General features: G+C 28.8%; 1 protein-coding gene across 3 annotated transcripts in view; it reads right to left on the reverse strand.

The window, feature by feature from the left end:
* The window catches only part of Src42A (Tyrosine-protein kinase Src42A), a 78,036-nt gene extending 52,064 nt beyond the window's left edge, over window positions 1–25,972 (reverse strand). Inside the window, exons 1-2 of one of the 3 annotated variants that reach the window (XM_065512477.1) lie at window positions 25,798–25,972; window positions 21,848–22,409 (exon numbers count right to left, since the gene is read on the reverse strand). The gene's annotated coding sequence lies outside the window, so the exon portion shown is untranslated. Of the gene's footprint in view, window positions 1–21,847; window positions 22,461–25,797 lie in introns of those variants that run through there. The other 2 variants (XM_065512475.1, XM_065512476.1) reach the window with 2 other exon arrangements.
* Between the last annotated feature and the right edge of the window lie 653 nt (window positions 25,973–26,625).

Consider the following 26,625-nt stretch of genomic DNA (forward strand, 5'->3'; position numbering starts at 1 on the left):
CCTTAACACAAGTTTTTTTTTATTAATTTATCTTTGAAAAATGTATCAGTCATACACTAAAGTCGGTTCTTTTTAAAAACAACTTTAAAATAAAAACCTGCTTTTAATTATTTTGCAACTATAGTCAAAATTAAAGAGTGTTTTAAATTGAACCGACTTTAACTGAGTGCCACCAAAAATATAGACAAGTGGCATTGTGGTGGAAAAATGGAAAAAATAAGATTAATATCATAATTATGATATTTTGATACTAATTTTATTGATAACTGTTCAATAATTGCAAAATCTGCCAATATCTTGTAACATAAACATTTTTGACTTTTTGTCGAACGCACAGTGGGGGATCTGAAAAAAAAGTGGAAATAAATCTGTAACTTCTAAACGAATAGCCCGATTTTAATAAAATTTCCCATGGCTATAGAGGAGGTGTCGATAAGTTTAAGTTTTTTTTTAGCCATATATTATCTCTTATAGTTTACGAGTTATTTGCATTTGAAAAGTAAAATTTTATTTTTTTTGCCTACCTTGGTCTGCATTTTGCTAATAACGGATCCAATTCTTTCCCGATTTTCTTGAATTAACAACAAATTTATTAATAATCTTAAGAAAGAATTGTTAAAAAATATCTACTGAGTCAAAAGTTATGTGCATTCAAACTTAAAAAAAATAAAAAAAGTCGTTTTTTCGCCATTTTTTTTCGAAAAAAGTACCTACATTAATTTTAAATTATACAGAAAATGAGAAAAAAATAAATAATGTGTTTATATTTTTCTGAAAGATAACATTTCGGGAAATATTATAAAAGCAAAATAATATCAAAATTCGTATTATTGCGTGGTCCAGAGCCTTCCGAAGTAGACCTATTTTTTATGTAAATTTCAACTTTAGACAACATATTCTAAAATCACATAGCTGCTTTCAAAAAATTAAGACCAGTTTTGTATGTCCCAATCTGTTCTTCAATATCATGCAAAGGGATTTCATAGCCCCGAGCTTGGTACCTTCAATAGATCCAAAAATCAAAAAATCCCAATTTTGGGATTTTTGGAAAGTTTTTTGGGAATTGTGGGATTGTCAACAATTCAAAAATATCTTTTTCACTTTTGGATTTGCATCGAACGTTTCTATATAAGTGTAAAATTTCATTAAAAACGATTCATAAACAAAACTTTTATTGCATTTTAAAATTTTAAATTTTCCAAAAAAATCAGCTATAATTTTTTATTCGCATATTTTTGAAAAAAGTCTTCAATAATTTTTTTAATTCTTAAAAATTTTGTACATTTTTGAAAAGAGAACATAATTTCCTACACGCTGATATATAATATGTATATCTTTTCTTTTCCGCTATGGGAAATTTTATTAAAATCGGGCTATTCGTTTAGAAGTTACAGATTTATTTCCACTTTTTTTTTTCAGATCCCCCACTGTGGAACGTTTTTAGTTTGTGAAGAGCAGCTGATGCTGTTGTTAAATGAGTTAAAAACAGCTTCAGCTAGTTTTATATTTACAGTCGACTTTAACGTCAAAAGTATATTTTATCTTGTCTATGGTATACCTAAAGTCCACTCTTAATTAATGTTTAATGTCAATTATGTTCATTTGTTGTTAATCTCATTAAAATGAGTGACGAGAAAAAAGTGCGAACGAACTAAAATTATTTAATTATTAAATATTTTCAACAAAACCCAACTTGGTCCTACAAAAATTTGGCCAAACAATAAAAGATCTGCCGTCAAACTGATTCCAATTTTATTAAACAGTATCGGGAGAACTTTTCCGTTGATAGAAATCCTGGTTCAGGTAGAAGGAATGGTCCACATGATGTTTCTAAAGCCAATAAATAGAAAGCATATTCAAAAGAGCTCAGTACTCGGACTATTTGATACGAAAAGTTAAAGCCAATGCAGGTTTAAAATCATACAAGGTTCAAAAAGTTCCTGACAGGAACTCTGCTAGAAATTTAGAGGCCAAAGACAGAGCACGGAAATTGAAGTAAAATTTTGTAAAAAACAAGTAAGAGAGCTATATTTGGCTGTACCGAGTCTTATATACCCTTCACCAAATTATACTTCAAAATACAAAATACAATTTTAAATATTTTTAGGTAAACAAAATTAATTTTTCTTTTCCACAGCTGTTTTTTGTAAAAATATTTTTTTCGTTATTTAAATTTTTTTTTAAATTTTAAAATTTATGTATGTTAAGATTTTTTCGATCTGACTCAATCAACAATTCTAAAAACTAAAACAGACATTTAGTAGTTTCCTTTGAATTAGGAATTTCATAAGTTGACACCACTCTTTAATGGAGAAGCTGTCAATGATTGTGGAATTTCAATGTTTAAAGATTTCACTGTATGCATTAATCTATTCATAATAAAATGGTTTGTATTATGGCGAAAAAGTTTTCGTTATTTAATAATGTATTTGTTTTTTTTTCCATAAATTTTTTTCCGTATATTGTTATTTTGCAAATTTACAAATGTATGTATATGCAGATATGCATGTGTGAATTTAAATATTTGTACACTAGATCTGCTTTTAAAAAATAGATTTAATTTGGTTGGATCTTATTTTGTTCTTTAGGGACACTTGGATAACAAAAAAAAGTGTCGGAATTCTATTGAAAGTTGTGAAATGTAATTATGTAAACCATGATAACTTTACCGATTTCTTCAAACATTTTGCTATTGAAATAATAGCACTCGAAATTCATGTTTCATACCGTATTAAAAATATAATTTTCTCTAAGAAATATGATTTATTGCAAAGGTTAAAAACATATTTGGTCAATTCACAAGGTCTCTTATCATGTCATATTGTCATAATGTCCTAATATTTGACAATGGTTTTTATTGGTTTTCAAACAAAAAATGTCCTAAAATAATACTGCCAACCAGAGACCTGCGCCGAATTCCTAAGAGTCGGATAAGCCAAGCTGCCGAGTCGTGGTATATTAGGACATTATGACAATATGACTGATAAGAGACCTTGTGAATTGACAAATTATTTAAATTGCAACATTTCTCAGACATCAATAAAGTACCAATGTTTACCCAATTTGACAACTTTTCTAGTTATCCGATTGACCCCAATATAACACACATCCAAAGCAAATCTAATTTTTAAGAGCAGGTCTAGTGTGCAATGTACTTACCTACATTTGCAATTATTTCTCGTAGTGTAACTGGAATCTCAACAGCATTTTGTAGGTGTGCATGAATGACTGACTGACCGAATAATTTAATGAATGAACGTTTGAGATGATGTTGTGACATAATAAATATTAAAATTTTTTGAAAACAATGTCGTCTTAAATATTTTATGAAATTGGTACAATTAATAATTATTTTGCCAATTTTATTAAATCGATTGTAATAATGACGATGACGTTGTATAGTTTTTTTTTTCATGTTTAACATATTTTTTCTTAAAACATTTTTACATAAGTTTCAAATTGGCAAATTTTCAGCCATTTTTTAAATTCTATGTTTATTTTTATGTTGTTGTTAATTTTTATTTCCTGTAATGATAGTGCATTGAAAATTCAGTAATCCGTATGATTTTACTGGCAACGCAAATTAAATTGCATTATAAGTAAAAAAGAATTACTGATTACTGCAGTTTCTTCAGTAGCCAGTAAAAATGTTATGGTAATGAAAAAAAATTAAATTGCAGTATCAGTAAAAATGTATTTTTAATGCAATTTTACTGGTACTGCAAAGTTTGGAATTATTTTTTGTAGCTTTGGACTTTTATATCCATAAATCTAGTACAGAAATTATCAAGGATGAATTGATTCATTGTAATGTGATTATACTTGATATGGCGCAATCAATACTTCTGTCACTATTGCAGAGCATCATAAGGTAGGATTTGATGGGCTACATTTTTGTCTTTCTTCATTGTTTTTACGGCTTAAGTTCTTGCCATGGTGAAGGCAAATTATGCAGCAATGACACACAAATTTAAACAAAAAAAGAAACGCTGTGTAAAAGAGCAAAAGAGTCGTTGGAGAGAAAAATGCTAAATTAATGAATGAATGAATGAACGAATACATGAATGAAGAATCTTACAAATGAACAACCAGCGACCAACAAAACAAAAATGCAAATTCACAGGCACCCATACATACAATATGTAAATTTTATCTTGTATACACATGTACATTAGGGTAATGACTTTTTGTAAATTACATTAACAAGGGGTTGTAGGGCAGGAAAATATGTTTCAAAACACTACTTTTCGATATCTAAAAAAAAATCATGCACCAAATGCGTTTTTGAAAAAACTGTCAAGCAGGGCACCCAGTGGGTTAAAATAATTCGGGTACGCTGAATTCAGTGGTGCTAACCGTTTTTTTAGGTTAGCTCGTATTTTCAAGATATACCGTTATTTCGAAAATGGAGGAGGTTGCACTATATATTGGCATAACTGAAAAACGGTTTAGTTTATTGAATAAACTTGAAAAATCGAAATTCCGCAATAAAATTACCTTTAAGTAAGGCTTAACATGTTTTTAATCTTCGCAGTTTTAAAAAACAAAAATTTCCAATTTTGTTAAAAAAATATTTTTTTTTTAAAACGACTGCGAAGATTTAAAACATGTTAAGCATTACTTAAAGGTAATTTTATTGCGGAATTTCGGGTTTTCAAGTTTATTCACTAAACTAAATGGTTTTTGTGTTACGTGAATATATGTATGTTGTGCAAACTCCTACATTTTCGAAATAACGGTATATCTCGAAAATACGAACTAACTTAAAAAACGCTTAGCACCACTGAATTCAGCGTACCCGAATTAGTTTAAGCCACTGGGTACAAAAAAAGTGTCAATTTCGTGCACAGTGTAATTATCGATCAATCAAGTGTTTTTACGCTCTTTTGAAAAATTTGAAAATTCCACTTAAGTTGTTTTGTAAAAAGTTCATAGATATATACATTAGAGTTAATTTCAAAAATTTGATTTGCGGGTATCATAATTTTTCTGAAGGTTTTTGGGTAAATAAAAATAATGGCGTCCTATTTTTTGGAAAATTTTCACTCCTTGTGGTGGTTCAACACACCTAAAGACGCGCATTTTGAGCACATTTTTCTGTAGACCAAAAACGTTTGAATATATTGCGAATATGAATTCACCAGTCGATTCTGCATCAACAATTAATACAATTGGTGCTTTTTGAATCCTTATAAATAGTTCCAAAAACCCACAACGGGGGGCGCAAATCACATAAAAAATATAAAAAAAGAATTTAAGATTTTTTGAATATGCTCGATGAAAAGCTATTTTAAGCTTATCAAAACGTTACCAATATTTCCTTTCTACCACAAGCCGTTAAAAAGTTATGTGGCTTTAAAAATGTTTTGTTAAGGCAAATTAATAAAAAAATTTCTAAACTTGTTTTTAAATTATTATTTTCTTGTTAAGTAAATAACTTTGAAGCCTCATAACTTTTTAATGGTTAGTGATAGAAAGGAAATATTTCATCGTGCATGTTTAAAAAAACTAAAATTCAGTTTTTTTATTTTTTTTATGAGATTTGTTGTGGGTTTTGGAACTATTTTTAAGGATTCAAAAAACATCAATTGTATTAATTTTTGATGCAGAATTGACTGGTGAAATCATATTTGCAATATATTTAACCGTTTTTGCTCTACAGAAAAATGTGCTCAAAATGCGCGTCTTTAGGTGCGTTGAACCACAACAAGGAGTGAAAATTTTCCAAAAAAAAGGACGCCATTATTTTTATTTACGCAAAAACCTTCAGAAAAATGATGATACCCGAAAATCAAATGAATTGACCTGGTCACAAACGAACTCTAATATACATACATAAATAAAAAATATTTAAAAACATTTTAATTAAAGCATTTTAGAAATCACTTTCAGTGCGTGATGTTAAATCCCCCTCAATTGACTTAAAAAATAGGTTTTTATAAGGTGTCGATAAGGTAATTTCAAGCACTAAAAAAGTTATCACCCTAATGTACATATGTATGTATCGAATGAATATATTGTCTGACAAATGTCAATGTCAAAAAAATATATAAATACATATGTACATATTACCATAATAATCAAATAAATAAATGAATAAAAAAACCAAAAATAAAAGTGAAAATATGTGTGTATAATAAATTGATTACTTTTTAGAATAAAAATATCCCATTGAATGCTAAATCTTGAAAACTATGTAGATTTAAATAATTGTGTAAAAATATTTTTTTTTTTTTATTTAGTAGTACATATTTTTACTATTTACCATATAAAACACACACAAGAAGAAAACCTGAATAAATTTTAGAAATTCAATAAAAAAAAAGAAACCAAAAACCTCAAATGTACAGGGACATGTACACAAAGAAAAAAGAATATATACAGTAATGCAAATTTTAAAACAGATTGTGTACTTGTACATTGTAAAGTGACGAGCAAAAGCCATTCTCGATATTTCGAAGCAACATTGTAAAATTTGAATATCATTTAACTTGTTAACTTATCTATTTAAAGTAGGCACAATTTCCTATCTCTTTATGTTATTGCAATAAATCCTTTTATCAAAACATAGATTACAGAGAAGTGGTATATCCTTACTAATCGTAACTGTACTGTATCAATGAATACAATTTTAGGAAAATATATTTCACCTTGTCACATTGAAAATATTGGACTTTTATTTTGAGCACCCTAAACCATGTTACATTTTTGCTCGTCACTGTATGTCGATACAAGTCATACACATACACTGGTAATGCAAATAAAAACAACAACAACAAATAACTTTACAGTCTCAAAAAATAATAATAAATAAATAAAAAAGAAAAAAAATGGAAATTTGAGACAATACAACAGAAAATTACCAAGAACAGCTGTTTAGCTGTTGCTGTTTACTGTTAAAACAAAGACAATAACGGCAACAAATACAAAAACGAAACAACAATCAATTACTTTTGCTACCTTTACTCTTGCTATTATGGCCGACGATCGCTGCTGCTACAGATTCTGAATGCTATTGGAACCAGTCCAACCGGTATGATTTTTATTTTTTGTTTGTCATTTTCTTAAACAGAGTTAATAATACCAAGTATGATGATGTAGACAAGAATACATCTATTTTACTAAAAATTAGACCCAAATAGTCAAAATAATTGTATTTTATTTATACAATGTTCAATAATTGTCTTTGTTCCAAATAGAGCTCAATGGGAGTATAGTGAAAGTTTCCGTAACTGGACAACGACCGTCGGAACAGTTTTGTCCGGCCCAATGGCTGGTATATCTTTAATATATCAGCAGAATGTGTAATGAAAATAAACATCCGATTTTTTTTTATAAAATTAACTTTTTGCAAGATCACGCACTGAAAGTTTTTCTTTTTAAAGAAATATAATTTCGAAGAGCCAAGGTAGCGTCCGCTTAACGAAGATTAATTTGTTCTAAAAATCTCCGTCTATGGAAGCTGCCCGGCTGGCGTAGCTGTCCGTTAGTATAACTTTCACTGAAAATACAAAATACAATGTTGGTAAAACTAATAGGGACGATACGTTTTTTTAAAGAAGGCTATTGTAATCTTTTAAAGAAGTGGCCACTTAAAATCGGTAGGGATTAAAGCGAGCTTAACTTTTAAATGAAACAACGTATGTTAACATTTTTTACATGAAATTAAAGGTAATTTATTAAGCATTAAAAAAATATAACTGTAGGTTTATGTGTCTTTATTTCGAATAAATTTCTGGCTTTTCATTTTATGCCTCCCATTAATAGCTGAACAACTGTTCTTCCCACTTCCACCGTTATTCCAGCTTATTTATTCCACTTTGCTCTCATCAAATTCTGATTATTTACTGTACCTGCACTCTTTTTTTGAATTTACGTTTAACAATTGTCCAATATACATATCTCGATTGAAAGAAGATTTAGGCAATTTGTTTAATTGATTTATGTATTTTGGTATAACATCAATATTATTCTCATTATACCACTTCATTGTTGTATTTGAGTAATGACAACTTGTCATTGAGTAATGACAACTGGACAAAAACTTTGTGATGTCTTATAAATGACAGCAATCGCTTTTCCAAACTCTCTTTTTATATATAATTCTGATGTAATTTGTTAAACATTTCTGAAAAGCTTGACTCTTCAAACCGCAGCTGCGGATTGCTTGCCAAATTAATATTTTTGTTCAATTTTGCGTATTCATATTTAAAGGTCATACAACCTCGAGTTGCCGAGACGTAAAATTTTTGACCTGATATCTGCCGAAAATCAGATTTTAAGATTTTCTAGTTATTTGTGAACAATTTTATCTCTAGATTCTTTTTCCATTGTATCACACTTTTTAAAACTAAACATAATGACTTGCAATTCATTGTAGAATAACGTTAGATTTGTTGTTAAAAACATATGTAAATGTTTTTCTATTTTGATAACAGGGGACCACTTCTTTACATGAACATGATCATTTATATTCGAATTTTAGGTGTTGTCTGGAATCAGGGTACATTCTGAGAGTATGGATAGAGCTCACAGTGGTTTTTATTTAAAAAGTTGTAAAGATAAACCACAATACCGCATTTGACTATAGATAAGTCTGTCATCGTTTTCATTGAAAACATTGGTTGGTTGGAAAGACTGGTTGATGTCCATGTCAGGAATATCCTCACATCGGGTAATTTCTGCTGAGCAAAATAGATTTATAATTGGACGTTTGGTTTACATGAGAGAAGTCCGTGAAGTTTTCGCTAATGTTTTTGTTTCAGTGTGATAGGTAGCAAGATGGTCTTTTATGCTAATAACGTTATGATCCTTATTGAAAAACTATTTTTTTCAAACGAGAAATGATCAGAAATGATGGTAGAAATGTCTTCTATATTGCATTTATATATAACTCTATGTCAAGTTATTAGTATGTCACGGGACTCTCTTGGCACTTGGTAGAAACCCGATTAGACTTCTGATATACATATATACTTAATGGGCTATCATTGTTTAACAAAAACAACAGCAGAAATTATTATTATATGCAAGAAGAGTTCACCTCTTTCATGGTCTGTACTGCCTCAAAGATGTGTCACTGACGGTCTAGTCAAATTTGTAAAGTAAAGAACATAGAAACATACAAAACGCTCAACATTTTCTTCATTCACTCCTTAGAATTTTTTATATTTTTTTTAAATTACATAAACAACCGGACAACTTATGACGTTATCAATTTTGGGAGAAGCGCAAGTCCATGCAACAATGTATTTTATAACATTTTAAATTTACATAATATAAATATGTATTTCGGTAGCACCTTTAATCAAAAGCTTAAATAATTGACATTTGTCCAAGAGAAGGTGTCTGAACAGATTGTAATGAATTGGAAGGAGACCTGTTCCTGTTCTACTTACATATGATTTTGTTACACTTTATTCAACAATTATTGTATTTGTGATTGTGTGTTGGAAATATGTAGATGCAAGCATGGGTTGCCTTCCTTCCAGTATTCCAACCATTTGAAAGAGTAAATAATACAACAATAACAACATAAATAAATATGGCACATTATAAACTAAACCGGTTTCCAATGGTGAATCTGCAGTACACATGCATCATCATGAATACATACTGGTCGCACAAACAAACGTGCCACATGCTACAATGTATAGATGAAAAGTGTACATGAATGTGTGCAACTATCAAATATTCAGACACTCACTAGTGTGTGTGTTTTTGTGCAACTAACTAAACATATATGTATGTATGTATGTATATCTATCTGATCTGTTCAAGTATAAAATGTAAAAAGTATCTTCACATCATTACATTGTTAGATACAAGTGTTTTTTTTTTGTTCCTCTGTTTGAGTATAGTTTTAGTTTGATTCACTCTTTTTTTTTGTTTGTTTATTTTGTTTTTCTTATTGGGTTTCTTCTGTTGAACACACATTGTTTTGTTTTAAAGTTAAAGTTTTCGAAAACCAGCTTAAATTCAGTTGGTATCACTTGTGGCATGATGGTACGTACGTGCTACGTGTATGTAAGCTGCTGCTATAGTGCCCCTATTAACTTGTTAGGAGTGTTATACATACATACTATGTACTTCTTTTTATATATTTATGTATTTTACTTGTGTATTTATATATATATATGTATTTATGTATATTTTAGCACAATAGGTCTTTGTTTTCGTCGAACCAGCACAATATTACAAACATATATTCATATTCATATGTACCATCGCACGCTCATTCATTCACTCACTCACTCACTTACATAGTCGTGTGCAAATACGTATCCATCCGTACGTACAAATGTTGAAAGGTCAGTAAACCTAAACCAAGTATTGGCTCGTACTCGTATCTTGAACGTCTTCTGTCTTCTACTTATTCTTTTCTTGGGATTTAGCATCAGTTCATCTACTCCTTCCTCTTGTTATCACCATTCTTTCATGTAATATCATCATAAATAATCTTAACTTGTTGTTTCGATAATACGTAATAATAATTTTAAAAAATATCTACTTCTACCTATAAATGGTTTTCCAATAAAGGCGTTAGTTAGTTTTGACAGTCTATGGCGGCCATGTTTTTTGATAAATGGTTGTGTTAACAATCAAAATAGGACAATGCCAACCCAAACAAGGTACACCAGGTGGAAATGAATCCACAAAAAGATACAGTTTAGTGCGGATTTTGGGCATAACTACTTTGAAAACGATGTTGGAGAGGTTGTCTCTTATTTTGTTCCATAACTCTGATTCTACTAAACCAATTTTACCCAATTTCAATACCTGTGATCAACAAAGAATGTTTTGAGAAAATTGCATCCCCACAAATCCACGCCTAAGATCTATAGTGCCTTTACGGACGGATTTAGCTAGAATGCCTTAGAATTTTATTAGGATCCTGAATAGACTACACCAACCACTCGTACGGTGGCAAAAATCCAAAAAACTTTATTACAGTTTAAATATTAAGTTATTTATATAAGAGATAAATTCAGTTATATTTAGCAATGAATCCAAGTTTTAGTTAGAAAAACGCAAGAAAAAACCAATCTTAGTTTATTCTTAAATCGGATTACTTTGCTAGGAATTGTAAACTGTTAAAGTTAAGAAATGACAATGTTACACTGTTGTATGTAGAATATACTTTTGTGGGTCTACGACATACATCAATATATCCCCCATCTTTTTGGTACATTTCAATAATTCATCAGACACAGCTTGTTTTATTCCATTTCAATGAAACAAGCTGTATTGCGGAGTTAGGTGGCACTTAAGTTTCTTCATTTAATGTTAAACATGTTGAGAGAGAATATTTTTTTTAGAAAAGCCCGAGAAATTTCTAGAATATCTTTATAAGTTTTCTTAGTTACATTATTATTTCTGCACAGATAAAACTGATTCATTGTAATTTATCAGTTTAATTCGATTATATCCATACACTCATAAAACAAATTGAGTAATCCGGAGCGGTGTCAATAGTAGGGTAAGTACGGATTTTCGGAAATAGTTGATTCAAGTACGGATTCATCAAGCCCAAAAATCTTAATTTTAGCTCTCCCTAAGTACGGCCGAGATTGAATTAATCTTAAAATGAGCTTGTTTCAAGAATTCTAAACTTGATTTAAGCTCGAATTCATACTTGATTTAATCCAAAAATCGAATTGATTTAAGAATGCCCTAGATTGAATTAAACCCAAAATGAGTTTGTTTCAAAAATTTTGAACTAGATTTAAACACGAAATCTATGGATTTGAACCCAAATAATTTTTTTTACCACAACAGAAAAATTCGGTAAATAAGACTGAATCATTCGATTAGCAATAAATTCGGTTACCACAGCTGAATACAAATTGAAAGCTATTTTTATTTAGAGAACATATATGCACTAATAGAGGTTTTGATAAAAGTTTTATTTCGAAACGAATTACGCATTGTTTCCAGATTAAACATAGTCCGACTTTTTAAATCGTTTAATAAAATTATAGATATCATTGATTAACTACAAGTGTGACAAGTCCAAACCCAAGCGAAATTATCTTAACCAACAATATATATTCGGTTTTAATTTGTTTAATGCAAATCCATAATTTAGGATCGTTTACATAATCTCTTGAAATACTGTTACATTTTTATATAAAAAACCATTATATCATAAATGCACATCGTCCGTATGTTTACACTGAATAAAAACAAGCAAACAGTTACAAAAATAGCTTCTCCTATAAAGTTATAAGTGTATATGATATTTTCGCGGTTAGGGCTGGATTGGACAGCCAAAAATAAAAACAGTAACCTTGGTTGAACCTCTTCGTGTTCTTCCAAATATTTATTTAGAGATGCAGTTCTGCGGTATTTTAGTGTATTTTTAGGACGTTTTGAATCCAATTTTTAATTAGGGGAACTCGTCAGCAGCCGTTCGGCATATACAGAAAAAATTATATTATTTCTAATAGTTTTTTCGGATTTGTTTTGCGAATCCACAAAATTTCAATTAATTATTGAATTGAAATAACGTTTTTTTTTGTGCTAAATGAAATGTGTATGTTCGTATTAACGTCTGTATAATTTTTATATAGTTTTCCAAATACTATGTACTACTACATAGTAATTTTCCGCACACAATCAAATTTTACGTGACTCAAAGTAATTTTGAATAATGTAACGAACGAGTTGAGTGTGTAATTCTGAAAAGTACTTGTGTATTTGTATGTGAGTAATTTACCTTTATTATTGCTATTTGTTATTTTGAATAGAATTTTTTGTTTTGTAATTTTCTATAGAAATATGTGAAATTTTTAATTCAAATACCTACAAAAAGTTCCGTTTTTAAAGCTCATGCAGTGCACCTGATGCAAATAAATGCACAACTCCCTTGTTTTGCTACGTACCTACTTTTTAGCACATAATACAGTTAGGTATACATACTATAGTACTCGTATTTATTTAAACTTTAAACATTTTGACTTGGACTTTGTTTTAATTACATATATGTATTTATATAACGATAAATGGTTATGTTGGTTATTTGCATTAAACGATGAATTCAAGTGATGAGCTAGCTGACAAACGATTGTGTAACGGGGTAGCGATGTAAACATTTTCATTTCCAGTTGTTGATCTAAAATCAAATTTATTTATAAATTTTGCGAATTCGTGCATGTACAACAACAAATACACTTGTTCGCTCCATAATGAAGCTTTTACACAAATTTAACGAATAAATTGCCACCTGTTTGTAGACTGTGTCCAATTTGTAGTTCCATAAAAGAAGAAACAAAAACATAAAGAAAAGCAACTTTGTAGCCGAAAGAAAATAAATATTTTGTATTGAAATAAAAATAAAATTTCCTGATTATGACTCACACTTGTCGCAGACAGTGCGACTGACAGACGCACTCTGTCTGTCAGACTTTCTGTCATATTGCCAATGGATCTCAAATTTTTACCAACATAAAGAAAACATCAGCAACTTAAACTAAAAAAATAGAACAGAGCAGGGTAAATTCCTTTGTGTGAAGTTTTGTTTTGCACTTTTTATTCTTTTTGATTCAATATTAAGATTTATTGATTATTTTTATTCTTCCATAAATGTATGCGAGGGTTCTTTAATAACTTTTCTTTTCCTAACCAAACATTATTTCATATTTGGAAATATTATAAAGGGTACAAATATATATGTACCTAAGTATTTCTTAGGTAATTACATGTTAAGAAACCAGTTCATAAGATTTACATTCTATCAATCTATATCGGGGAAACAGTATCAGTTAGATAATTTTAAAAGAAAAATTACATATAAAACGAAAATAAATAAATTGTAAAATCAAGAATTTACATTGGTTATAATACACACTATTCACAATAGTTCATGAACGAACTTGTTCAATTGACCGATTCAATTATTTGAATTAAATAAACTAGTCCAGTATAGAACTAACTATGATCTAAAATAAGCAGACATTGATTCGAACTATTAAGCACAAGTATATTTCACAAAATTCCATGAATGTTTGGTTTAGGCTTCAAATGGCTTTATTATTTATGGTTATCATAACATATGTATTTAAAAAAACAACCCTTCAAGAAGTATCTAGATATAATTTATATAAAAAATATATGCAGAATTAACAATAAGTACATACATGTATGTAGATTATGTATTTAATGTATGATGAAGAGTTACATTATTTTTTTTCTTTTGCCATGTTTGAGTAACCGTCTTTCCGTCCGTCTGTCCGTTATTATAGCATTTTCTTCATATGCTAACATTAAACTTCTTTTGTATCTTCAGTTTTAGTGAACTGCATTTTTTCGTTAATAAGGTCTAAGTTGTATTATTCAAAGTGTAAAAAAACATTATTTCACACTCTAATTACGAAGAAGCTTTTATTAATTTAATTTTATAAAAAAATATATGTAAAATAACTGTTAGAAGTACAAACATCAATAATTATAATTATTTAAGTTGCTTTAATAAAGCGAGGCAATTCCAACAGTTTTTGTAATTTTATAACTAAACCAAAGTTAGAAACAAACAAAAAGTGCAGAATTCATGATGTAAGAATTATAAACGATTTCCATTCGGAGTTTATGCATATGTACATTAGGGTGGGTGGATGGATTCTTCGATAGCTTATGGCAAATTTCGCCTACGACATATCAAAAACTATAGTATATCGAATACCGATTATAATCACCACTATCGCGAATCAATATTTCACATGAAATATTTTCCCTTTTCCTTTTTTCGTTCACGTGAAAAAATTTCCCTTGTTTTGAAATTTTTAGATGGAATTTTGTAAACAATAAACAGCTGTTACGAACAAAATTAACTATTGCGAATGAAAAGTTCATGGGAATTTCACGATAGCAATTTTCCCTTCGAGGGAAATGGGAACAAAATTTCACATGTTATTGCCGATAGGGGTGAATGTATTTTATACTTTTGAATATAACGAATAGTAAGCTGATGTCGAAGATAGTGATTTATGTAAATAAAATCGTAATTCTTGTTCTATGGGTCATTCAAAGAAACTTTGTTGATGAAATCATAGCTTAAAAATGAATTTCAAGCAACGGATTTTTAATGCTAGGTATTTTTCCAAAATATTCAAGTATCGAATCAAAAGAAAATTGTATTATCTCTTGCCAAATGTGTATGTGGCTGTTTTTATTTGTGAGTGCTGCCAGAGGACGCTTTCATATTTTTTTTAATTTATCGCCTTTTTTTGTACATTTTATCGGCCCCCTACTATTTGGACCACCCGAATGTATTGTTCATATGTATATTATTGTTATATTATTATATATGTATACGATTTCAAATGCACAAAATTGCATAAAAAATATGTTTGAAATATTATTAAAATATATGTATAATATCTAATAAAATACGATGTCAATTTGTATATAAGTATTTATGCTTAAGGAGAAAGTACCAACGACCCATATAAATTTAATTGCTATTAAAATTTTTTAAAAAAAGTAACAAAAACAAGAAAGTAATAACATTTTTTTAAGTCATTAGCTAAAATCTATTATCAAATTTTCAACCGCTTTAATTACAAATTGAACTTTTATTTTATGCCCAGCTTTATTTGCTTTGATAAAGCGGATCTACCATAAATGGGTGAATATATAAGCAATTAAATTTGATTTTCTTTTACTGTAGTCAGATAAAACTATAATACAAAACTAATTACTTTTTTTTGTTTGTTTTTAATTTGCAGATAATTATTTTATATCATTTGAAATTGTTTCTAATATGTGACACCCTGTAACAATTTTAATATTTTTTTCCATGCACCAGTAAATTATATTGTTTTTTAAAAATAATGAAAAGCCTTAGAGTCCGACCTAAACCTTATTTTCAGAACCTAACCCGATATTTGGCATAATCTGCAACAAATCAAAACTTTTACATTTTAATCTATGGGTAGTTTCATGATTTTCATTATATTAAAAAATCAAATAAATCATTGAGGATGTGTGTATGTGTGACTGCTGACTTTCTTAGCCTTTGTTTGATAACCTTCATATGTATTTATTGAAAATTGTTTATCTTTTGAAATTTTAAAGTCCATTTAATAGGACATTTGACCCGATCAAGAATAACTGAATTCGCTGTGATGCTAGGTATTATTTTTAAATTGATTTATTAAATATAAAAAATTTATTTATAATTTTTTGAAATTTTAAAGTCAATTCAAAAGGATTTTTGATCCTATCTGTTTTACTGATACTGATGGTTATGGATGATCTCTACTTTCATGTATGAATCTATTTTGTCATATGAACAAATCACTGTAGCACGGTGTAGTACAAACTATTATAATTTGAGTACGATTGAAATGATCACTACGTACGTATGTACACTAAACGAAAGAAAATCAATTAAAGAGTTCATTAGTCTTGTTAACAATAAAAAACGTTTTAAGTAAAATTGACTTAATAAAATTCTATTCTATTTTTATAAAAAGGCTTTTACCTTTTTATAAAAATAAATTTATTGCAAAATAAACTCATTATTCTAAATGAAATAAATGTTTGTTTAAGCGCGATGTGAAGGTTCGAATAGCGGGATTATGGGGATTTTCATAGTACATATGAATGTATATTGGCCTACTTTCCCTTTTTGAATGATCAGCTAGATGTCAGTTGGGGTCATGATATAATGACATTTATGAGATTTTATATTAAAAATTATATTTTATGCTGGAGTTATGAATGATTACGGACTTAAGAAGAAAGTTGTTTACAAAATGTATGTTAATAAACAATTCTTTCATTCATTCATGATTTCAAATCAATTGTTCAATACTAAATCGCAAATAAAATACTGCTGGAAATAAAACTGTGTCAAAAGAACTATTTGTCCATTATCACATTTGTTAATGTTACATAAAAATGTATAAAAGAGACGACAACGTAACGGTCGACCTTATAACAACCAAAAATAAAAACAAATAAAAAACAAAAAACGTAAATATATATACATATATAGTAGATAGAAAGATAGATACAAAATAATTACCGCATTCATGGTTTGATTCTGTTGAAAATTTTAAACACGAAAATCATACTCATTTCAACATTGTACAATGTACGAGTACATGTTAGTGTTGTTAATTATTTCTATATTCATTATGTTCTATTCTATTCTACTTCAATTCAATGTTCGTTACTTTAATAAAAATAAATATTTTTGAATTCTCACTAAATACGTGTATTTAGTGAGAATTCAAAAATATTCAAACAAAGTTTGATTTTCATATAAAATTTATTTGAATCAATTGCTGGCTAGTTGGTTGGCCACTAAGTGTTACAGCTGATTGCACAAATTCAGTAACCCTGGGATAACTAGAAAACATTATTTCCAGTTACTGGTTACAAATAAAATACTAAAGAATTTTCTTTGAAACTAAAGCCTTTCTCTGTATTCAGTTGCGCCATTTTTCGATTTAATTCTTTGCTCACCTATAAATGGCAAACAAACGATTTTGTAACCTTCCACTATAGGTGGGCATTACATCATTAACAGAACCAAACCATTGTACACGTATTTGTGATACTTTTATTGTTTATTCGTTATTCGAATAATTGTCAGATAAATACACAACTAGAAATGAGTACTTGAAATAAATAGTTCTAATGAATACATTTCTTTATGTACTTCTTACAGATATTAAACAATTTGTATTCAAACAACAAAAATTAAATCACAAATTTCAGCTTTTATTTAAAATTATAAATTTAAATTCTAACGGTATAATCCGCAAAATGTTGGAAACAAAAACAAAAAAAGCAAACATCGAACACGAAATACTCGCACAAGTCGTATTGATACATCTGAGGAAAAAAAAAACAAAAATCAACACCGTACTATAATGACGGCGGCAACCGACAGATAAACAGACAGACAGACAGACAAAGTGACAAAACATGGGAAAATAAAATAGAAAGTTCTGTGTGTAAAGTTTAAATTTACGATCTTGGTTAAATGATAACGACATCTTAGAGCCGTTTTAAATAATCAAAAACAACCAACAACAACTTGAAAAAATGTTAGAGAAATATAAAATACAAACAAAAAAGAAAAAACACTAAACTTGTACAATTTACAAAAAAGATCTCTCTACTGCGAACAACAAACAAAGACTTTGTCTTTATGCAAAAACGAAATAAAAAAAACGATTAGAACTTAAAATTTGTCGATACCGACTTTTATGTACCCTACTTCGGAAATATAATGCAATATATTAGATTTTTATACAAAGCTGGCCGAATCTTATATGCCCACCATCAATATGTGACAATAAAATATTTGTCTGATATAGGGGTTATGTAGTAAATAAATAATACAATATGATAACCATAATCCCAGAACAACACAATATGGTGAATAATACATCATAAAAATGGTTGCGATATATATGATTATATGATTGCTACAATCATGTGAATGGTAAACATAAACATATTATGGTTACCGCTATCATATACATAATTACAGTAACCATAATATTGTTAAAAAACTTTTAAAAATGTTTAAATGGTTATGATAAAAATGGTTATAGTATAAGATGATTATTTCACTGGGTATAGTATAAGATGATTATACATAATTGAATTTTGTTAGATAAATTACGAAAAAAAAAATGATGAAAACCCGATTTTAAAGGGTCCTACTCAAGGAAAACCAAAATAACCGATTTCCTTTATTTACTATGTTTTAGCCAGAATTGAGCTTAACAACTTTGCGATATTCGGACATTTAGATGGTCAAAATTAGAGTTTTCAAAAAACCGAAGAATATCAAAACCGCGATTTCGGTTTTAAAAAATTGAAAACCGAACGGTTTCGGTCGGTTTTGCGATAATTTATAAAATATAAAGTCTTATAGAAACTAAATCAGTTGATAATATATGAAAATCTAACAAATTTAAAATTCAAGAGGACAAAAGAAAATTGGTACATTTTCTTTTAATTGTGCTTTTTTAATGTATTAAATTAGTTAGCTTATATACATTAAAGTTGAATAATATGCTTCTCAATAAGAAATAATCAAGAATAGAGTGCTCAATTGTATTTTGATACCAAAAAAGGAGAACTAAACCAAACTATGGAGTACTTTTTCGTTCTTCAAAATCGAAATTACTTTGATTTCAAACATGACGGGGGTTCAATTGTGGAAAATTGGTACTTTATCATCTAATTGTACTTGTTATTATATTAAATTATTTTACCAGTATGTACATAATAGTTGGCAATAGTACTATTTCTTTATTGTAATAGTACTCTTGGAATATTTTATGATAATAAACCTAAAAATTAGACACACATGATGCTGAATGAATTAGAATTCGCAAAAGGTGGCTTTAGTGGTACATTTCTTTTGCATTTTCAATAATAATGGGCCCAGAAATATGAAATTAGACATTCATGATGTTGAGTGGGAATACTAAATGTGGTACTTTTTTAATTCTAATAAAACGTTTCGAATGAGCGAGAATCCACATTACAGTGAACCAATAAACTTGAAACTAGAGACGTGTTATCCTGAATTATTATTAATTCACAAAGAATTACTATTTCTTTCTTCTAATTGGGATGGCGAAGCGCCCCGGGTCATCCAGTACTTTTATTGGATATTTGAAAATGTTAAAAACACTTTGCATTCTTATTTTTTTTAAATTAAATAAATAAGCAGTCATTTGAATTTTAATTGTCAGGAAATACTTGGCTGAATCTTTGAATGAAAAAGTTTGGTTTTCATTTCTAAATTTTTAATTTTTCCACTTAAAAATAGATTAAAAGTAAAAACCGAAGAATAATTGTCGGTTTCGGTTTTAGGCCTTAAAACCGAACACGAAACTCTAGTCAAAATGCATGAAAAGAGAAAATTACAATTTCCACTATACAATACTTACTAACTTCAAATCGATATAAGTATGTATATCGATTCCTAGACCTGACCCAGCGGAACGCCGGTACTATATAGCTTGGTTTTGACCAATATAACTTTTCCCGGTGGGCAGAACTTCTCCACCGATTTGAAAAATCGCACTCACTGTATTAGGCCATTTATGTGTTACAAACGGTTCAATAAAATTAATATTGACTCAATCTCAGGTGTCGAGTATAAAATAAACTATACGTATGTTAATAAACATATGGATGTGTGTGTATATTAGCAACTTTACATATTTACTTGTATGTGTAAAAGTATGAATGCGCCATTACAATAGATACTTTGTACGTACGTACCTACGTATGTACGAGTACATACATACCTGTAGATGAATATATTAATAATAAAAAAAATTTCATTTTCAATAGAAGTTTTTCATACGAGTAAATAAACTTGTAAACATAAATATACATATGTATATGTACGTACATAAATAGATATACATACATATGTGTAATATAAATGCTTTTTTTATATTTTTGCATTAGTTTTCATATAAAATAAAAGAATAAAACAGAAACATTGGTAAAATACGTTCGTCGTTCTTAAAGATAATATCATTGGAATACACTGCAGGACAAAATAATAAATACACTTACCAATCACCAATCAACACTAACACAAATATTTATTTGTGTTTACGAAATCCAATCGCTAAAAGCGTTGATAATTCTCATACAGGGATGAACATCTCCTGCGACAAATTAAAACAATTTTCTGAATTATTGACTTAAAAGAATATTGTATTGTTTTATAAACAAGTTAAGAACTTGTTTTTCTTATAAAAATCTAAGAGATTCATTTGCACATGACTCTATTGCTTTATCGGAAAATTTTAGCCGCTTAATGTTGTAGTTGTTTAAAAAAGCTTTTAACCTTGTATTATTTCTGTTCGGAATACGATTTGGTCGTTAATGGAGGATTTGGCCTAGGATACAGTTAGTAAAACTATAAACGACTAGAGACATTCCAAAGAGGTGAATATTTAACTTCACAATGGACAAACTAAGTTTAGTTGGCTGAGATGATTTCAGTCCGACGGGATAAAATATCCGACGCTAATGCCCGTAATTTCAACAAATAGATATCTACGGTGTAAAATGCACAGCAGATAAATTTACCTAAAGGGTTACTTGACGTTAATTTTAATTCAAAATCTATTTTTACTCTATAAGTAAATAAGCACTGACAGATATCTATTTGTTGAAATTACGGGTATAAATCAGCTAAATATGGTTTATTGACTATGAATAACTAACTAGTTCTTGGGGATAATAATCCGATGAGATAAATTATTCGGCTCTATTACATATTACTATGACATATTACCTAAGAATAGCTAACGAATTCAATCGGACGAGATCAATGCTTCGGATCTCGGTTGCCTAACGTTATTGGTTATCGGAAATAACAACTATGAATGAAATCCGATGAGATTTCGCTCTCAATCGGCTAATTATGAGGTATTGGCTTAGAATAAACAATGAATACAACCCGAAGAGATAAATGCTTCGGCTTTTGGTCGGCAAATTACTGGCTTCGGGAGCAAAGTATAACTAGATCAGTTCTTCAATTCTTGCTTGACCTAAACATATTTTCTAAGAGTTCTTATGTTAAAATTCACATAAAAAGGCACGAGGGGATCTTTTCTTTCAGTATTCGAGAAAATTAAAAATATGTAAAATTAATGAAACATTTGCTTGCCAAAGCAAAAATTCCAAAAAAATCTAAGTTGAAATTTTAAAATTCTTAAGAACCTATGCCAAAGAGGTGGGTGGTGTTGGTGTATTTATTATTTTGACCTTAAATGTAACCTCAGAAAGAAAAAAATATATAAATAAGAATAAAATAAAACAAAGTAAAAACTCAATAATAGTTTACCTTGGTTTCTTTAGAAAAATTGTGGATTGTATGACGATGATGATGATGATGAATAGTGGTGGAATGCCACAAAACAAACAACAGCAAAAAAAAAATGTTGAAAGTAAAAACTTAATTTTGTTTTGTTTTGCTATTTTACTCTGTTCAATGTTGCTGCAGCTGCTGCTGCATTTGTATTAAGAAACACAACGAATAAATGACGTCCAAATACATTGTTGCAACACTGGATACGTATTAATTTGTTTAACATAAATTTTAACACACACTTGATTTGATAGTTTTATTTTTTTTTATTTATTTTTGTTAATATTTTGGTTTTTTATCTTTCTCTCTTACGTTTTGTTAATAATTTTCTCATTACATGCTTTTATTTGAATTATTTTTTTTTAATTTTCAAATTGTTGCTGCAACACATTTAAAGGTTTTTCTTACACATTTTATTAATATTTTATTTGCAAATATTTTCTCTCATACACAAAATGTTTTCTCAATGTTTTATTCTGACATCATAAACACATACATTTCAATATACGAATACGAGTACGTTCGATTTTATTGGTCACTGTAATGACAAAATATATTAATGATTTTGAATCTTATTTTAAAAATACACTTGTGTTGGTCGATCAGCTGATTGCTGGTTTGTTTTTTTTGAACATATTCCTGAATATTTAATATTTTCTTTTTCGTAATATTTAATCATAATAATAAAACAAAAAAACAGACAGCCAGAAAGAAATACATTAGTTACAACTACAACTACAGGAGTGATGTTGAGTTAACTGAAGATTGCTAACGACACGCGTTTTAGCATTTTATTACATATGTTTAAGCCATGTTTGGGTATGTTTTCCGTCTGTTTCTTGGCTAAGATTATGATGACTGACTGTCGGACTGACGGACGGACGGACTGACTGACTGACTGATTGACTGTTCACTGCAGTAAGAGTAAATATGTATGACGACGGCTTTAAGCCCTTAGCAACAGCCAACAATTTGTCTTTGTATTTATTTATTGTATTATTGTTGTATGTATTTTCTATTTGTTTCGCTCATACATAAGATCTATATGTATGTAGATATACAAATATGTGAGAGTGTATCTACTAGTTTGTTGTTTTGTTTACTAAATCGTCTGTATGTTTCAGTTAAGGTATTTGTTTACATTTATCTACATATAAATCCATATATACATATATTTATACATATGTACTTTATATATGTACTCGTTGCTCTTTGTAGTTTCAAGTTAAGATCTGTTTCTTGATTTTCAGTTTTCTTGAGTCACTTTTATTGCTGTTATTGTTTTTTGTTCGATCAGTATGACAAAAAGGCCAGTTTTAAATTGTATGTATTTGTGGTTAAGAAAAACACTGATACAAAATATCTGATTCAATATTTTAACTCAGAGAATTATAAGAAGAAACTTGTTCGTTACGTTTGGCAAAACTTCCATGCAAAACTAAAAACAAAAACACTAATAAATATTTAAACAAAACTCAAAACAAAAGACAAAAACCGTACATTTACTACCATCAATCTTTGCAAATTAATGACGGTTAAGTCAGTGTATTAAATAGGTGCATTCCATTTGTCTTCGAAAATGTACAAATTTTACACAACTATAGATCGTACAGGTCAACGTTGATTCTGCGGCAGAATCAACATATATTTTAATGAAGTTCTAATCCTACAAATTATATTGTTTGAAGAGTTTGGAACACACAAACAATCAGGATTCCAATTGAGGCGTTACTGCGCCTTTACATCTCTATATGTTGTTAATAACACCGAAATGAGTAACAAAAGTGATCTTTCAGATACAAAGTACACTGACTACTCACTATGTGCATCATTACAAAACTCTCACATGAAGAACAAACATTGAGTTTTAAACTTTATTTTTAGAATTTACGTTTTTGGTATTCTTTCCATTTTATTCTTTTTGTTTTAATATTTTTGCTTATAACAAAGAAATATATGTCCCTGTTTGAAAATATCTTCATGTTCTTTAATCTTCTTAGAAAATATTTAAAGAAAATAATGTCAAGGTAAATTTAAAAGCAATATACAGCCCAATTATGAATAAAAATTCCACGGGAGTTTTCTCCCTTTTCCCATTTTTCATATGTAAATTCAATGGGAAAAAAACTCCCGGGCAATATTTTATTCATAATTGGGCGAATAATTATCTTGTTTTTATAATTCACCATCGTGAGAAGGGTATAAATAAGTTTGTCATTCCGTTTGTAATTGCACAATATAATTTTCCGACCCTATAAAGTATATATATGTATTGTGGATCCTTATAGATAGCGGAGTCGATTAAGCCATGTCCGTCTGTCTGTCTGTTGAAATCAATTTTCTGAAGACCCCAGATATCTTCGGGATCCAAATCTTCAATAATACTGTCAGACATGCTTTCGAGAAGTTTCCTATTTAAAATCGGCAAAATTTAAAATTTGTATTTTGAATTATAATTTGGTGAAGGGTATATAAGATTAGGCACAGCCGAATATATGTAGCTTTCTTAAGGAATTTGACAAATCGACTCTTTTCAAATATTGTGTACCACTACAATACTATTAAATTGAAAATACCAAGTTACTAACATCCAGGCCTGTCACATATTTTGTTCGGAATAGTTTCAATTCCGATCGATTTCGTTTTAGGTTCTTCAGATTCCGTGTAATTTATTAATTCCAAAAATATTTAATAATTCTGTATTTCTGATTTGAATTTGAACAGCGTTTTTTATATTAAAGCATATTTGCAGTTTTTGCTACAGAAACTGATTAAAAATTTTAGAAAAACAAATAATTACATAGAAATATCAATTCCACTTTGAAAGCTGAAAATAGTTTCATTCCGAAAGAAATTTTCGTTTTACTTTTTCTGAAGAAGCAAAAAAACGGAATTAATTCCACTTTCGATCGGTATGGAATTCTGTGACAGGCCTGATCGTATATCATTTCAAAACAGACCTAATAAAAACACCGAGTCTAGACTTCATGAAATTTGTCTTTATAATTTTCAATTTGTATTTTTTTATTCATAAAACATTATTCCAATGTTAGTTACCATTGTATAATTTAGATGCCGTTAATTTGTTAATCCGATATTTTAAATTTATATTGACTGTTTTATGGCAACATTGTAATCATTTCAATATTGTGTCAAAATTCAAAACATAAATTTGAATTAGAACACCATGGCGGATGAATATTTCTGCATTTCGATCGATAAACAAACAAACTTACTTCATCAATAGGAATTTCTTAAAAGTGAAATCATAATAACTGGCAATGAACTTTATAACTAAAAAAATAATGACTGAATAACTAAGAATAAGAATTAATTACAAATTAAACATTTCAAACAATGAATTTATTCTTTAAAGCTTTCTGGTGCAGTCAACAACAATTGTAACAATTGTAAAACAGCAACAAAATTATGACAAAAACTTAAAACAAACGTATTTATAGAGATTCGTTCGTGATCGCGTTTATAAAAGAAGAAAACCAACAACAACAACAATAAACAAAAAATGGCAAAATCCAACAGTAACAACAATTCATTAATTCACAAAATAGTCAATGTGTGAGTGGTTTATATTTATGTATGTTTGTATTTATCTGTGTATCTGTTTGTGTGTGTGTTTTTGTATAAGTGAGTAAATCTATGTGTTAATATGCGTGTAAATGTATTTGATTTTTCATTTATTATGTTTTTTTGTTTTAATTTATTTAACTTTTTTTTTTTTCAAACTATTCAATCAACGGAAATAGTTTAGTAACCGTAAAAACGAATACAAAAACAAAAAGCACAGTCAAGCGAATTTCCGTGCAATTTTAAAGGAAAAAACTCAGTTTTCACAATTGTTTTTTTTTCTATTATTCTTAATTATTTTTATTAATTTCATATGAAAAGATTATAAAATATTATTTTACTTTAGTTTGAATTTGATTGCTCTTCTTAATCAACACAAAAAAATTGTTATATTTATTTTCTATTGTTTTCTCAAATTGTTTTGTGTTTTAGAATTATTATTATTTTATTTATTTTTTTTTTTTTTAAATATTTAAACGTTTTTTCCGTTTTACACGTCCGATTTCTTTACCGTTTCGCAGACAACTGAATTGTTTTTGAAACTTTATAGAAGAGTTTAACTGGCTTTTTGTATTTGTTGTTTTTTTTTTGCTCTGGCAACATTTTTAAGCTTGTTTTCATTTCATGCTCTGCAATGAAATTGTGATTTAAGTTTTCTCGCTTTGAGCCGGGCTTATTGGAGTTGAGCAGCTAACAACTAAAATGAGTAAATCTCTCAGTATTGTTAGCAACGATTTGTAGAGTGTTTACTTGGTTTTCTGAGATGTCGTTAGTTGGCTGTTGTTGGAGAGCAAAAAATAAATAAAATTCCACAAAAAAAAAGTTAAAAAGAAAAAAATAAACTTGGTTTGGACATTGGCATAGTGGTGGCGGTGGTCGTGGTGGTTACTAAACTACGAGTACGAGTTCATGCCAATGTCGTGATGTAAAAGTCCGCATTTAAATGTACAAATTCTGTTTAATATTTTTCTTCTTCTCTTTATCGCTTATCGCATTTTTCTGCTTGCGCTGTCTTCATAATTCTTGTTTATGATTCTTCAAAGAGTTGTGGGATACACAATATTAATAATAATATATACATATGTACATACAGAAATAAATAAATAATATTTAAAGAAGATACAACTCAACATAATACCATCCATATAAATAAATATTATGACAATAAG

Source organism: Calliphora vicina, chromosome 5 (genome assembly GCF_958450345.1).
Source record: "Calliphora vicina chromosome 5, idCalVici1.1, whole genome shotgun sequence".
In the NCBI taxonomy this organism is placed as follows: domain Eukaryota; kingdom Metazoa; phylum Arthropoda; class Insecta; order Diptera; family Calliphoridae; genus Calliphora; species Calliphora vicina.